Source organism: Lissotriton vulgaris, unplaced genomic scaffold, assembly GCF_964263255.1.
Source record: "Lissotriton vulgaris unplaced genomic scaffold, aLisVul1.2 SCAFFOLD_802, whole genome shotgun sequence".
Taxonomy (NCBI): Eukaryota; Metazoa; Chordata; class Amphibia; order Caudata; family Salamandridae; genus Lissotriton; species Lissotriton vulgaris.
Window position 1 is genome coordinate 179,849 of NW_028250238.1, and position 12,439 is coordinate 192,287.

At 45.7% G+C, this 12,439-nt stretch overlaps 1 protein-coding gene across 1 annotated transcript in view; it reads left to right on the forward strand.

Moving 5' to 3' along the window:
- Positions 1-2,497: 2,497 nt before the first annotated feature.
- Positions 2,498-12,439, forward strand: part of FURIN (furin, paired basic amino acid cleaving enzyme) — a 375,254-nt gene continuing 365,312 nt past the window's right edge. Inside the window, exon 1 of the mRNA XM_086950518.1 lies at positions 2,498-2,612. The gene's annotated coding sequence lies outside the window, so the exon portion shown is untranslated. The remainder of the gene's footprint in view (positions 2,613-12,439) is intronic.

Below are 12,439 nucleotides of genomic sequence, written 5' to 3' on the forward strand. Positions count from 1 at the left end.
AAAATACACCTGTGCACAGACCACAAACCTTTAACAAAAGTGCTTAAAACAAAAGGCCTACACACAGCCTCACCGCGCCTAGCGAGAATTTCTATGCGACTATTTGATTACATGTACGACATACAATATGTCCCCGGCGTAAGGAATGTGGTTGCAGATTTTTTAAGTAGGATGCCTATCAAGACCAATGATCCCACAGGAACAAACGAATTAGATGACTCATGCATAGCCAATGTATGTGAAAATTCCAGCAGGTTAACAAAAAACGAATGGTTGGAGGAACAAATGAAGGACACGGACATATGTATGGTTATCCAGATGGTCAAAGAAGGTTGGACCAGCAAGAATATACTTAAAGATGAATTTAAACCCTTCTGGGACGTGAAGGATGAACTGTCCATGGAAGATGGACTACTTTTGAGAAGCGGAAAATATGTAGCACCGATGAATATACGGGAGAAAATTCTGGAAGTATGCCACGAGGGACATCTGGGCATCGCGAAAAGTAAGAACAGGATGAAAAACACGTATTGGTGGCCGGGCATCAGCCGTGACGTTGAAAGAAATGTGAGGAACTGCAAGTTATGTGTGGAGGCTGACAAAACTCAAGTAACTTACAGACCCCCCCTTCAGCCATTACAGAGCCCATCCATGCCTTGGGAAAGAATTGGCATTGACATAATGGGGCCGGTGTCTGATGAGAATGAACTACAATACATAATTGTCATAATTGACCACTACACTAAATGGCCTGAAGTGAGTATCACCAGAAAGGCAGACTCTCAGCACGTGGTCCAATTCTTGGAAGACACTTTCACGCGCGAAGGTTTACCAAAAAAGATTGTAAGCGACAATGGCGCACAGTTCACCTCAGACCTGTTCAAAGACTACATGGAAAGGCACCACATTGAACACAAGACAACGTCAATTTACCACCCAGCAGGCAATGGTGCTGTTGAGAGATTTAACAGAGTACTTAAAGGTATCATACAGATTGCCGCCTCAAACCAACTGGACTGGAAGAAAGAAATAATGAAGACAGTGTGGGCCTACAGAATTACATCATGTGAGTCTACTGGCCACAGCCCTTTCGAACTTATGCGCGGATGGACCCCGCTTCCAAAGGACAATGTGGGTTGGGTTAAGGCTGCCCGCAGAGTACACTGGTCTTCAGAGATGGTGAAGGAAAAGCTGGCCCTAGCACAAACCAGGAGCAAGATTTACTATGACAGAAAATATGGGTGCAAGGAGGTGGAAATTAAGGCAGGCGATGGGGGGAAGGTAAGAAGGAGCGGACATGTCGGCAAGGGTCAAGAGAGATACACCAAAACCCTTACCGTTCGTGAAGTGCACTGTAATTCAGCACGCCTGAGTGATGGTAAGGTCTGGCACTTTTCAGCACTGTCGGCCCACAAACATCCCGTAAACGATAGAGTGGACAACACACTTTCAGATGCCAATGCAGAGCAATCCAGGAAGCAGTTGGCGAGTACTGCAAGACTATATTTTTCTGACACTGAATCTGACATTGAATTTCCTGCAACCCCAGGGATGAGAAGTGAAGATGATATGCATGAAGACACCCAACTAGCGGACCGTTCAGCTTCCTCATCTAGACCTGCAGGCGCAAGGCGCAGACTACCTGCCATTCCAACCTGTGACCGGGCGCGACCTGTGGACACCAGCAGGGCAGGTAGACTGTTGGGACCGCCGGTTAAACTTAAGGACTGTATATGTGGGTAGCGGAGCCCTACCGCCCCATACTAGTTCCATTGGTTCCATCACTCCCCAAAGGAGGGGGATGTGTTATGTTTATTATACGTGTGTCCCTCACAGAACACCTTACTGAATTTGCTCATTAGTGTCCCTGCGAGGACACCGTCCCAGCAGTGAGGTCACCAGCTGATAACTGTCAGAGATGACAGTTACCAGCTGATCGCCGAGCCGGCTGCAGCTTCGCTCTATGTCTGAGCATGCGTTATGGTTTGATAATAAACTAGTTAAGAACTCACTAGATTCTGGTTTTCTTAATAGCCCCCCTTTAAACACTGCCGGTGCTCAGCTCCGTTGAGACCCGGACCACTTACAGCCCAATGCCTTATCTCAACACTGGGCCGGACTAGGATTGCAACCCCTCCTGGATCTGCCGGAACACCACTGCGCTTGGCGCGACGGTGTGTCTGGACTGGCTTTTAGCAGTTACTGATCCGTACGCTTGTGACAGGTTCCAGACCACCCCTCAGTCAAAGCTGCAAATAAACCTCCATCCCCACGAATGCCAAACATACTGTGAATTTTGACAACCAGCCTGTGTACAGCTGAGTCAGTTACTTCCGGGGCGGGCGAGAGGGACATATCCGGGGCGGCTGGCCGATCATTTCCGCGGTCGCCGGCCCGCCTTTTCCAGAGGTGGGATCTCCTCGTTCTTTAACCTATCACAGGCTTCCCTGGGCGGTGCGTCCACCTAGCTCCACCCACTACCGCCCCTATCGTGTCCGTCAGTATAAACCAACGCTCCCATTGCTGATCTCCGCCTTCAGTTTCTGAAGTACTCCAGAGTCGAAAGCAAGGGATCACTCGGAGTTTTAACACCATCCGAAGGAGGACGGGAGGTAAGCCCCGCGTCGGGATCCTCCCGCCTCGTCCGGGACTGCAGGCATGCCTGCGGATGACATGTGGCTACTGCTGTGATGAGGATACATATTAATCATGTCCTCCGCGCTAAGGGGGACTACCATGGGCTGTGGACTGTGTGGTCTGTCAACTTCCTCTCCCCTGTGCTACTTCCTACTGCTTCTCCCAGTCTAACATACCCGCACTTGAGCGTTTTTCCCCTTTTCTCATATATTGTGTTTCCTGAAGTCATTTCTCTGTTTGTGCCCCTCAGTCGGTTGATTCCTTCCTCTTCGTATCTGTTCTTGTTTGTTTTATACCACCCCTCTCCCCCTTTTCCTTCTGTAAACCCACCCCCTCGCTCACACTTCCTTTCGCCCCTTCCTTCTAGCCAGATGGCTTCCTTGCTAGTGTTTCTGTAAGGACCTGCCTGCTGCGAGTTACTGTATCTATCCTCTGCTGCTGGAGCTGACAAGATACAATGTGTCCATCGTCGCCTGCGGCAGATCGGTGGGGTGGGCGGGCAGAGAGTATGGGGGTGAACTCTGCTCCCATGGCTCGGTTCTTGTCTTGCCTCGGGGGGACGAGGTTGGGAAGCAATTGAAGCTCTAGTGATTTACCCTGGTGAAGGGAGGCGTGTGTCCGTATCTACAAACCAGTGGGCTATTGTCCTGGTTATTAAATGTACACCCGCCACACGTTGAGCCCCGATGTTGTTTAAGCCCTTAATGAAGCCAAGACATCCTGTGAAGTTTGTGGGTGTTTTACTAGTGATATTGTTATTAGGGAAATCAGTTTTTCTACCTGGTTACTTTATTTGCATACTTTTGAGTAGTCCTGGAGCGTTGGATTTGTTTTGTATTTTATACATATACGTTGAAGGTTGCGCCTTAGTTTATAGAGGTATACGGCAGGCTGGGGCATTTCGCGAATCTAGTTTTTATTTATGGTACAGTGCTGAGCGTCTGTCAGGCTGAGCCATTACGGTGATTTTAAAAACGAACGACTCCTGGCACAAGGCTTGTTAGAAAACGCGACCAGAATATGTAACTCCTACCTCTGAATCTTAGAACCACCACTTCGCTGGCAATCTGTAAATCAGAGCTGAGGGCCCCTCTCCGTTAAAGACCCATTTGCTTACCTCGTCAGTGGGTATCTGTGGTCTCTCGCCTTAATGACTCGGTCTCAACAATAATCATTCCCTTGAGTTTTAATGCACTACCTCCAATGCACCAGTCTAAAGCTGTTAAGCTAACCCCAGCACTGCAGTAGCTCATAATATAACTTTGTGAATGACTGTTCATGTACTCAGTATTTTTGTGCCATGTCTAATGATTTGCTCCCATACTCAATTTATAAGTTTTGTTGGATTTTGTACCTTATGTAACTGTCCTTGTTTACTGTACAGTTCTCTAGCACCTTTGTGTAATGTTGGCGCTATTTATAGTTGGATGGATAAATACATTTGCTATGTCTGTAATATAGAGGTGGAAGTTTCACAGGTTCGAGTATTTGGTGGCTATGATTGGAATGACGTTGTCTAAGGTGCTTGGGTGTTTGTACCATAATCGTTGTTTGAGTCCATATTTTGACAGCCCAGCTGTCTTTCTGACCATTTGCTAACAATATACAGAGTGTGGACTTTAGGTCTACCCATTTCAGCTGATTAGCACATTTAACTCAGACTTATTGGCTTGAAAATGGGTTCTTATTAAAAGAATGTACGGATATTGTGCTTTTCCTATGTGGATAAAGGGCTTTGCTCACCTGTTCATATCCATAGAAGTACTGGCCTTTTTCTTTGATATTGTAAATAATAACTAGTGCCTGGAAGCTTGTTGCAGTGAATACTTTTCTGGCCCTTCTCATGACTATTTACTCTTCTTTGACTGGAAGTTTCCCATATGATGCTGTACCAAAGCACTCAGTGGGCAACTGCAAAATTGTCCTCTGAATGCACCCAAACAGTGCCTGTGACATCACATTGTGTACCCCGACGCCTTCCTAATGTGTCACTTTCCTGATCCATATTTGGTTTGTATATCCTGTCTTCAATCTTATATTTTGTTCGGATTGTCTATAAGGCACATGCCACGAAGTGTGTTCTTTCAGAGAGTACTTCATTGCTCATATGAAAAGGTTCGGTTTTGATAACCTTTTCACATATCTGTCAATATCCTAGTTTTAAATGCATTAGCTCTTTCACATTAGCTAGCATGAACTATTTATGCTACTGGAATGTAATTAATGTGTAATTTGTTTATAATGAAAATTAATATTTACAAGTGGTACTTAGTCTGTACGTGCTGAAATCTTTTTAAGTATTTCCCAAATTAGCAATATTTCATAATTCCACAAATGTAAAATTTCAGAATTCCCATAGCTCATTAAGGTATAGGACCTTACAAAGAGATGCAACATTTTTGTGACTCTTCTATTCCGACAGCTCTGTTAAAATAATAGTAGTTTTGATGACCTTGCCCGTTATGTCAACATTAACTTGTGATAATAGCAAATAAATTAAGCAACTCGACAGTGGAGGAATCATTAAAGCCATCCTGTATGAATGATGATTTGTTTTTTGCTGCAGAGGAAAGCTCTTGTCTTAGTCCAAGAAATGACAATGTTTATACTCTCTAGACGACTGTCACCTTCTTACCACTGAATGCAGCAGTCAACTTCTGAAGAAAACTAATTAACTTTCTTAAAGGTCCAGGCATGCCATTGCATACCAGGTGCAGCAATTTTAATAACTGTGGATGCATTTGAGTTATACATAGTATGTTTGTTAAAATCTGAACATTTTACAGCATGTGATGGCAGCAAATGCATATTAACAGAAAAAGTGTTGCTTCTGAAGTTTCCCATTGAAGTTGTTCATACATAAACATTCACAAATACAGATGTAACATTTTCTTGTTACATCTGTATTTTGAGCGAATTTGCAATGTTGTGCAAAAATATCCATTTGCTTATTCAACAAATACTGTAGTTCATATTTGAGCTTCTCATTTGTGACTTGTTTACTTTGTGACTTCTAACTCAAATGAAGTCCTACTCTCCTGTTCTCATTTCGATTGCAATTCTACTTTTTGCTATAAAGCTCTGAAAACAGCTGGAGAAAAAATATGAGAGCTCAAAGTCTGTTGCTTTTCTGATGTTGGCTCGTGATCCCCTCACTGCACTGGCAAATAATGACTGTGGTTTGAACTTTGCACATTTCACGAATCGGGGACTGGCTGTCTTTGTTCAGTGTCTAACTTGAATTGTATCATTGTTTCACCTCTGCACTTTGCTGAAAAGTCTAATTTAGTAGGTGCCATTTCTCTCTATTTGATGCATACTTGAGAGGACTCACGTGGCGTGGACAGGATGTTAAGTGTCACTCTATTGTGAGAAACTTCATTATATGGCCACCTCTTTATCATGGGATACTTAGTGCATGCCTTGTAGGGAGAACCTCCAACTCCTTTGTCATGTATTTAATTAAAATAACCTGTATCGTTATAAGTGTACCTTTCTCATGGTATGCCTTGCACATTTTCTCAGGTCCTTGTGTCAGTTGCAGAGTGTTTTCTCGCTTACCTCCCTAATCTCTCCACTTCCATAAATATTTAACAATACCAGTCCCAGCTTTCTTGCTAGCTTCTCCGTTAATCTACTAGGCATTTTTGCCATGATTTGCGCCAACTTGGAGCTTGGCTAGTCTGATCATCTGAGCACGTTCTTATGCTGAGACTATAGGTCTGGTGTAGGCCCCAGGTCTACTGTCTGTTCCTGGTGCCTGTTTTTATTTTTCTTGTTGCATACCTTTTTGATTTGTCCCTGGGTAAACGCTATAGCAAAAAGCAAATAGAACTGTAACATGTTTTAGACATATCCCCCTACTAACACCACCACAGTTTTGTGGTGTATGTAGGTCAGTATCTGAATGTTATATCCACACTGTTGTAGTGTAGTTCAGAAGTTGTCATTCGGAGTTTGTGGTGCCTGGAGCTTAAACTATGCACTGTCTGAAAGAATGCATTGACCGTATCTGCTTTCGTAGTTGAAGGGCTCTTCCTAGAATCCATTTGTAGAGTACCTTGACCTATATGTTCTTCCCTTCCTAGTGTTAGCAGTAGGTGGTATTGGTCTCGCAACAGTGGTTTAATGCAGTCAAACAAGTCAGCCTTTCACGAATCCCATGAGAGCTTGGATTTGGGCATCAAAGTGGAGCATTTGCAAGTTATGGTGAAATGTACGTTTCAGTAACTTTCCCCTGTGTTGGACAGAGGGGAGGGGTGTTCTTGAAGCTAATGTAGGAGGTCCAGAGCCCGTGCTCCTATGGTTAAAGGAATCCAAAAAAGGGGCTTCTGTTTCTAAGAGAGGAGAATAAGTGTTACTCACAGGTGTGTCTGGACTTGTCTCATGAGGACAGTCAACATGGCTGTCTCATGTTACCCTCACACATCCCCAAGGGGATGTCATGCTTCATCCTAGGGTGGTGCTCCTCATTGGACTGGCGCTGCAATGCCCTACGGGTACCCCAAAGGGTCACTTTGGCGGAGATCTTTTTAAGAGATGCTGTATGATGCGTGTAAGTGAGGTGAGTAGTGGAGTAGTAAAACGTGGTTGTGGGTTAAAACTGATAGGGGAGGTCACAAACTATCCTTTAATTAGTAGACCGCCCTGTCGGGGATGAAAACCTATAAAAGGCCACTGCTACCCTAGGGGTTTGAAAGAAACCCTGGTAGTGAGTGTATGGTGACTATGTGGGGAGAATACCCTGAAGTCGTGAGGTGGAGGCCTCACGTTGGTCTCTCACTCAATGATTCGTCAACATGTTTCGCGCCTATAAAATTGGTCTAAAGGATCCGTGGCGCTTTGTCAGGATATTAGCGTCTATCATGAAACTACGCCACACAATAATGGTGCCCCTTATGGTGCAACCTATTGTCTGTGTATTTCAAGGTCCAACCTAAATCTAAATCACTTTTGCTACATCTGGTGATACCAGTTAGCTCTAGAATCAGATGTTCTAAAAGGCCTTTCAGGAATAAAGGCATTCCATATTAACAAAATCTCTTCAGGGAGCCCTCCAACCTCGCATCTACAGTTTGTATGCTGACCTCGCTCAAGTCAAGGTGAGCAGAATGAGACTCTGCAAGAGAGCTCCTTGTCAGACAGTTCTGACTCATTGTCTGGATTTTGAAGACTGTATCATGCAAAGTAAATTACAGTTAAACCGCTCTTTCTACAGTGTGCCTGAGGCCCAACGGAGCAAACCACAATTTCACAAGCCCAGTGTTATGTGAAATAGTTTTATATAATTTTTCCACGTTTATTTTACAAAGTAAATGCAAATCCTTTACTCAGTTGCATTTGTATTATGTTAAAGTGCCTTCTTGCACAGCCAAAATGTGGGTAACCACCCGCTTTATATTTTTTTGCAAGTGGACTCATTTGTCCTGCATTATTCTCTCCCCTCCATTGGAACACACAACCCCTGATACCACTGGGATTTTTTTGTTGGAGAGCTGAGTGCATGATTGGCCTGGTTCATTTGAATTTTCATCAGTTCCGTAGTTCAGTACACGTCTTTGTCACGGATTCCTGAGCCGTTATGCTCCTCTCTGGTGTCTAGAATGAGTGGATGGTCGTGGCCCAGTTCTCCTGCTGGAACATGCGGGTCCACTTGACCAATATGTGAAACAAACAAGGACCTCCTGATACGGATCAATTTCCTGGGTCAGGGCAAACAATTTGTGTGAATAAAACACCCAGCAAATCTCTAATAACCACTAACACATGAATACGGGCATTTCCCAAACAAGAGTAATAATGAACAACAACTGTTTTTACACATAAGATACAATTTAATTCCTTTTTCACAGTATACTAATTGATAAAAATTGATACATGATTATAAACAACTGATAAAATACTTCAGCATTGTAGCATATGCATAAATTCATACATTCATCAATTACAATATAAAAACTAATAGATGGTTTCCTGTCAGGAGATTTGCCTGGGTGTTTTATTCACACAAAAAGGTTCACTTGACCAAGACATGCTTTGCCTTGAAAGACATAGGCTTGGTAATACCTGCTTATAACTGTAGGAGCCCCACAGTGAATTTATTCCAGTGAAGTAGAATTGTAATTTTTCGTTATTTACTTTTCCCAGGTGTGTTCTGACACTACAGGTTGCCCTGCCACTGCCTGTATTGTGTGCTTTACAGAGTTTAATTGAGGCACCCAAGACCTTTTTTTTGCATTCAACTCTTTCTACTGGCTACTCTCCCTCCCTTCTTCCAGAACCGTGTGGAGAGGCTGGTTTGGACACTCCTTCCGGAGCCATGGTTGATATTGAGGGATAACCTCCTCCTCGAGCTGTGCTCTGTGAGAAGTTGGCCTGATATATAGTGTTCACTATTCTAGTGAGCACTTTGTATCAGTCCAAACAACCCTTATTGATGATTGGTTGTAAGTCAACCTTATAGACCAGCTATCCTAGTAGCATGGATACGAGCAGTCTTCGGGCTAAACTCTAGAGGGTGTGTTAAGCCAGCTGTTATACCATCACATATACCCCTTGAAAACCAAGTGAAAGGACACCACACAAGTGTTATGAAAATAAACAGTGTATTTATTTAGATCACAACAGCCCTGTACTCTTTATGAGGACAGGGTACTAAGCACACAACAAAACTCTTACGAAAATACTTTAAGTTGCACAATTTACACAAGTGCCCGAGGGGCACGGAAAACCATATACTACAAAAGTGGAATGCGAAATTACTAGCAGGTAAGTACTAATCTCATAGGGTTTGGATTCACTAGGACTGGACTACTGAACCTTCAGATTACTAGCAGGAGGCCTAGGGGACTCGGGTGCAGAGTGTGCACTCTCACGCGGGATGCGGGACAAAGTCTATGGAGACTAGTAAAAGCAAAAGTTAGTGTTCTCGGGCGAACCCGACTAGGTAGGTCAAAAACGAAAGTGGATCTAGGCACTTAGAGAGTTGTCGGCGACCAGGATGGAGGTGCGAGCTGTCCCACGATGGTTGCTGCTGTCGACGTCGCTGCACCCAGGATTGGGGCAACAAGTCTTGGCAAATTCAAGCCCACGCGGTGGACTCAAAATGGCGTCTGGAGTGGACCAGGAGGGTCAGGGGTGCTCCTCTTTTGGAAGGGAGCAAGGGCCAGTCTGGAGCAACCAGACCAGCAGTGTTGTTGTCGTCGGTCGTCGTCGGGAAGGCCACAAGCCAGCGGGCTAGTAGCCAGACAACGCGGTGAGCAGTAAAAAGCAGAAGGGCCCCACGCAGATCTGGTGGATGCTGGAGGGCTGAACTTCGGTGCTGGAGCTGCTCAGGGTTGGGGCTTCTCAGACCCCAAAGCACTCACACGAGGATCCCTCGGCGGTCGTGCTGGGCAAGAGTCGTGCCGTCTTGAAGATGGCCGGTCCCTCGAGGTCTCGTCGCACCCACGGATCTCAGCTGAGCTGTAGACGTAGGTAGAGGTCAGAGGTGCCAGGGAAGTCTGGTCTCGTCGTGCTGGTCGGTCGGATTCCGGAGGAAGGACGTGCAGCAAACCGCAGTGTTCTTGGATGGTGCCTGTGGATGCAGGGTGACTACTCCTTAGTCACAAGGGAGAAATCTTAGGAAGAAGTCTTGAGTTCCTTTCGTAGAAAGTAGTTTCAGGATTCAAAGATGATCTAATTTGGAAGGGGGCCCGCTCCTATCTTTATACTAAGGAAAGGGGCTGGCACGCGACTAGGTCCTGCCCATGGGTGGGACCAGGAAGGGGGGTGGTTACACCCCTCTCCCATGCCAGACTTTCCCCAGCTCAGGGGCTGGTGTGCCCCTGGAACTGGTTCTAGCCGGCAGATGCATAGTGAGCACCGGGGTGCCACTTGCAGTCACCTTCCTCTAAAGCCCTGCCTACCCAGGATACACAAAACCCTGTCTGGGATGGTGCTAGCAGCGCCCCTGACAGGAAACCCTTTGTCCAAGCTCCCCTCGCTGGAAGGACTCCCAGCTGCAGGGGGTCAGACTTGTGTCTGTGGTGGCAGCATCCATTTTGTGATGCTGAGGCTTGAGTTAACTTTAACCGGGGTTCAGTTACATACATGTCGTGTCCCTCTAGAAGGGTGGAATGCTAACCCCTTAGTATTCCAATTCGTATGACACCTTACTCGACATGTTTTGATAAAGCGATACCAGAGATAGCACATAACGGCGAGGATTATAATGCACTTAAGAGTATATGGTATGCGTTATCATGGAACAGCTATTAGGACTTGGTTCCGCAAGCTGCAAACGGGCTCAGCTCATGCCAGAGCACCATTTCACACGATTCCATGCACTCTGCCTTCAGGATTGTCAAGGCCTGCCATAGGAGTGACTGATAGGAATCTGTGTGTCCATTTTAGGGTTAGATATAGGTAGACTATATCTACAGCAAAGGGTGATTACACCACCTTGCCCCAGCTGTCGTGCAGCCAGTTGTGTCAGATTTAGATGGCCAGCCAGGGGTGGCATAATACATGCTGCAGCCCCTGGTAGGCCCTGGGTACACCTATGCCCTGAGTTACAGGGTCTGATAAGGTGGCCCAGTACCAATTGGTAAATGCATCTAAGGTACATGGAATCCATTTTAGAGAGAGAGCAGTGGGCCTGGGGCCCTGAATAGCAGGGTCCCAGGTCAACTAAGTCGGAAAACCATCAAATCACCAGGCAAAAAGTTGGGGGCAACCATAGTCGGGTATCCACCTTCCTACATGCTCCTCCAGAGCATGGGAGCTAGTTGAGAGCATGGGTTAAATTGGCCTGGCATTGAAATGCTGCACTTGATGTATTCTTCTGTATGAACACTTGAAGGACTCCAATTTACCACTTTTATTTTCAGGATATTTTAAAAGCTTTAAAAAATTTCCTTTTAGGGAACCTTTCCTTCAGAACCCCTTGAACTATGCCCGAGCCCCTAACTTTGGTTCCAACCCAGGTGCAGTCCCATATTATAAATGTTTGGGGCCCTAGGCAAAACACATTTCGGGACCCCTATACGGAACAAATGTGGTTTTTTTTAACCATTTCCTGCTAATTCAATTCCGCATGCCAAACAATACTAAATTATATGGTACATTTTTACCAAGTTCAGTTCCTCGGGGAGGGGCCTTGTAAGGTGTGGGCAATTGTCCACTTTGCCCGTGCCTTACAACTCTGCCTAGGAGTGACTCTTGCCTGACGGACAATACTTGGAGGTTTGGTTCTCGTGAACCAGGCTGAGCAGGCCAGTACCGGAGTCCTCGCCCCTTCCTATTTCCAGGAGGATGCTTCCGAAGGCCTCTGCTTCTTCCGGGACTGGCGAGACTGCATTTGCCAGCCAAGTCCCACGTGTGTCAATATTGGCTGGGATAGACGCCTCTGCGTGCGAGGCTGCCTTTTTCATGTTTGTTTACAGATGAAAATATACATCTCCAGCTTTGTCTAAAGAGCAGCTGAACAGGTCTGTGTGTGTTTAGCTGCAGGGAAGGGGCGTTGCTCAGATTCGGAGAAAAGTAGAGTGCCACGTATCGTCTTCCACTTGTATAAATGTGAAAGATGGGTTTTTATCTGTGGATTTATAAAAGACGCCCCGGCCCGGTAGCCCGTTGTTGGGACACTGCACAGTGCGGCACTGTGGAGGGCTGCACGTAGTGCTAACCATGCCGATAGTCCGGACCAGTTACATAAATGTGCCTCTGGCGTTGTTTAGTCCTTAGTTCGAGGAGCTTCGCGAGTCCTGCAACCTCGTGGAAGCTGTGCCAGTCTGGCTCGTACAAGAGGACGAACTCTCGC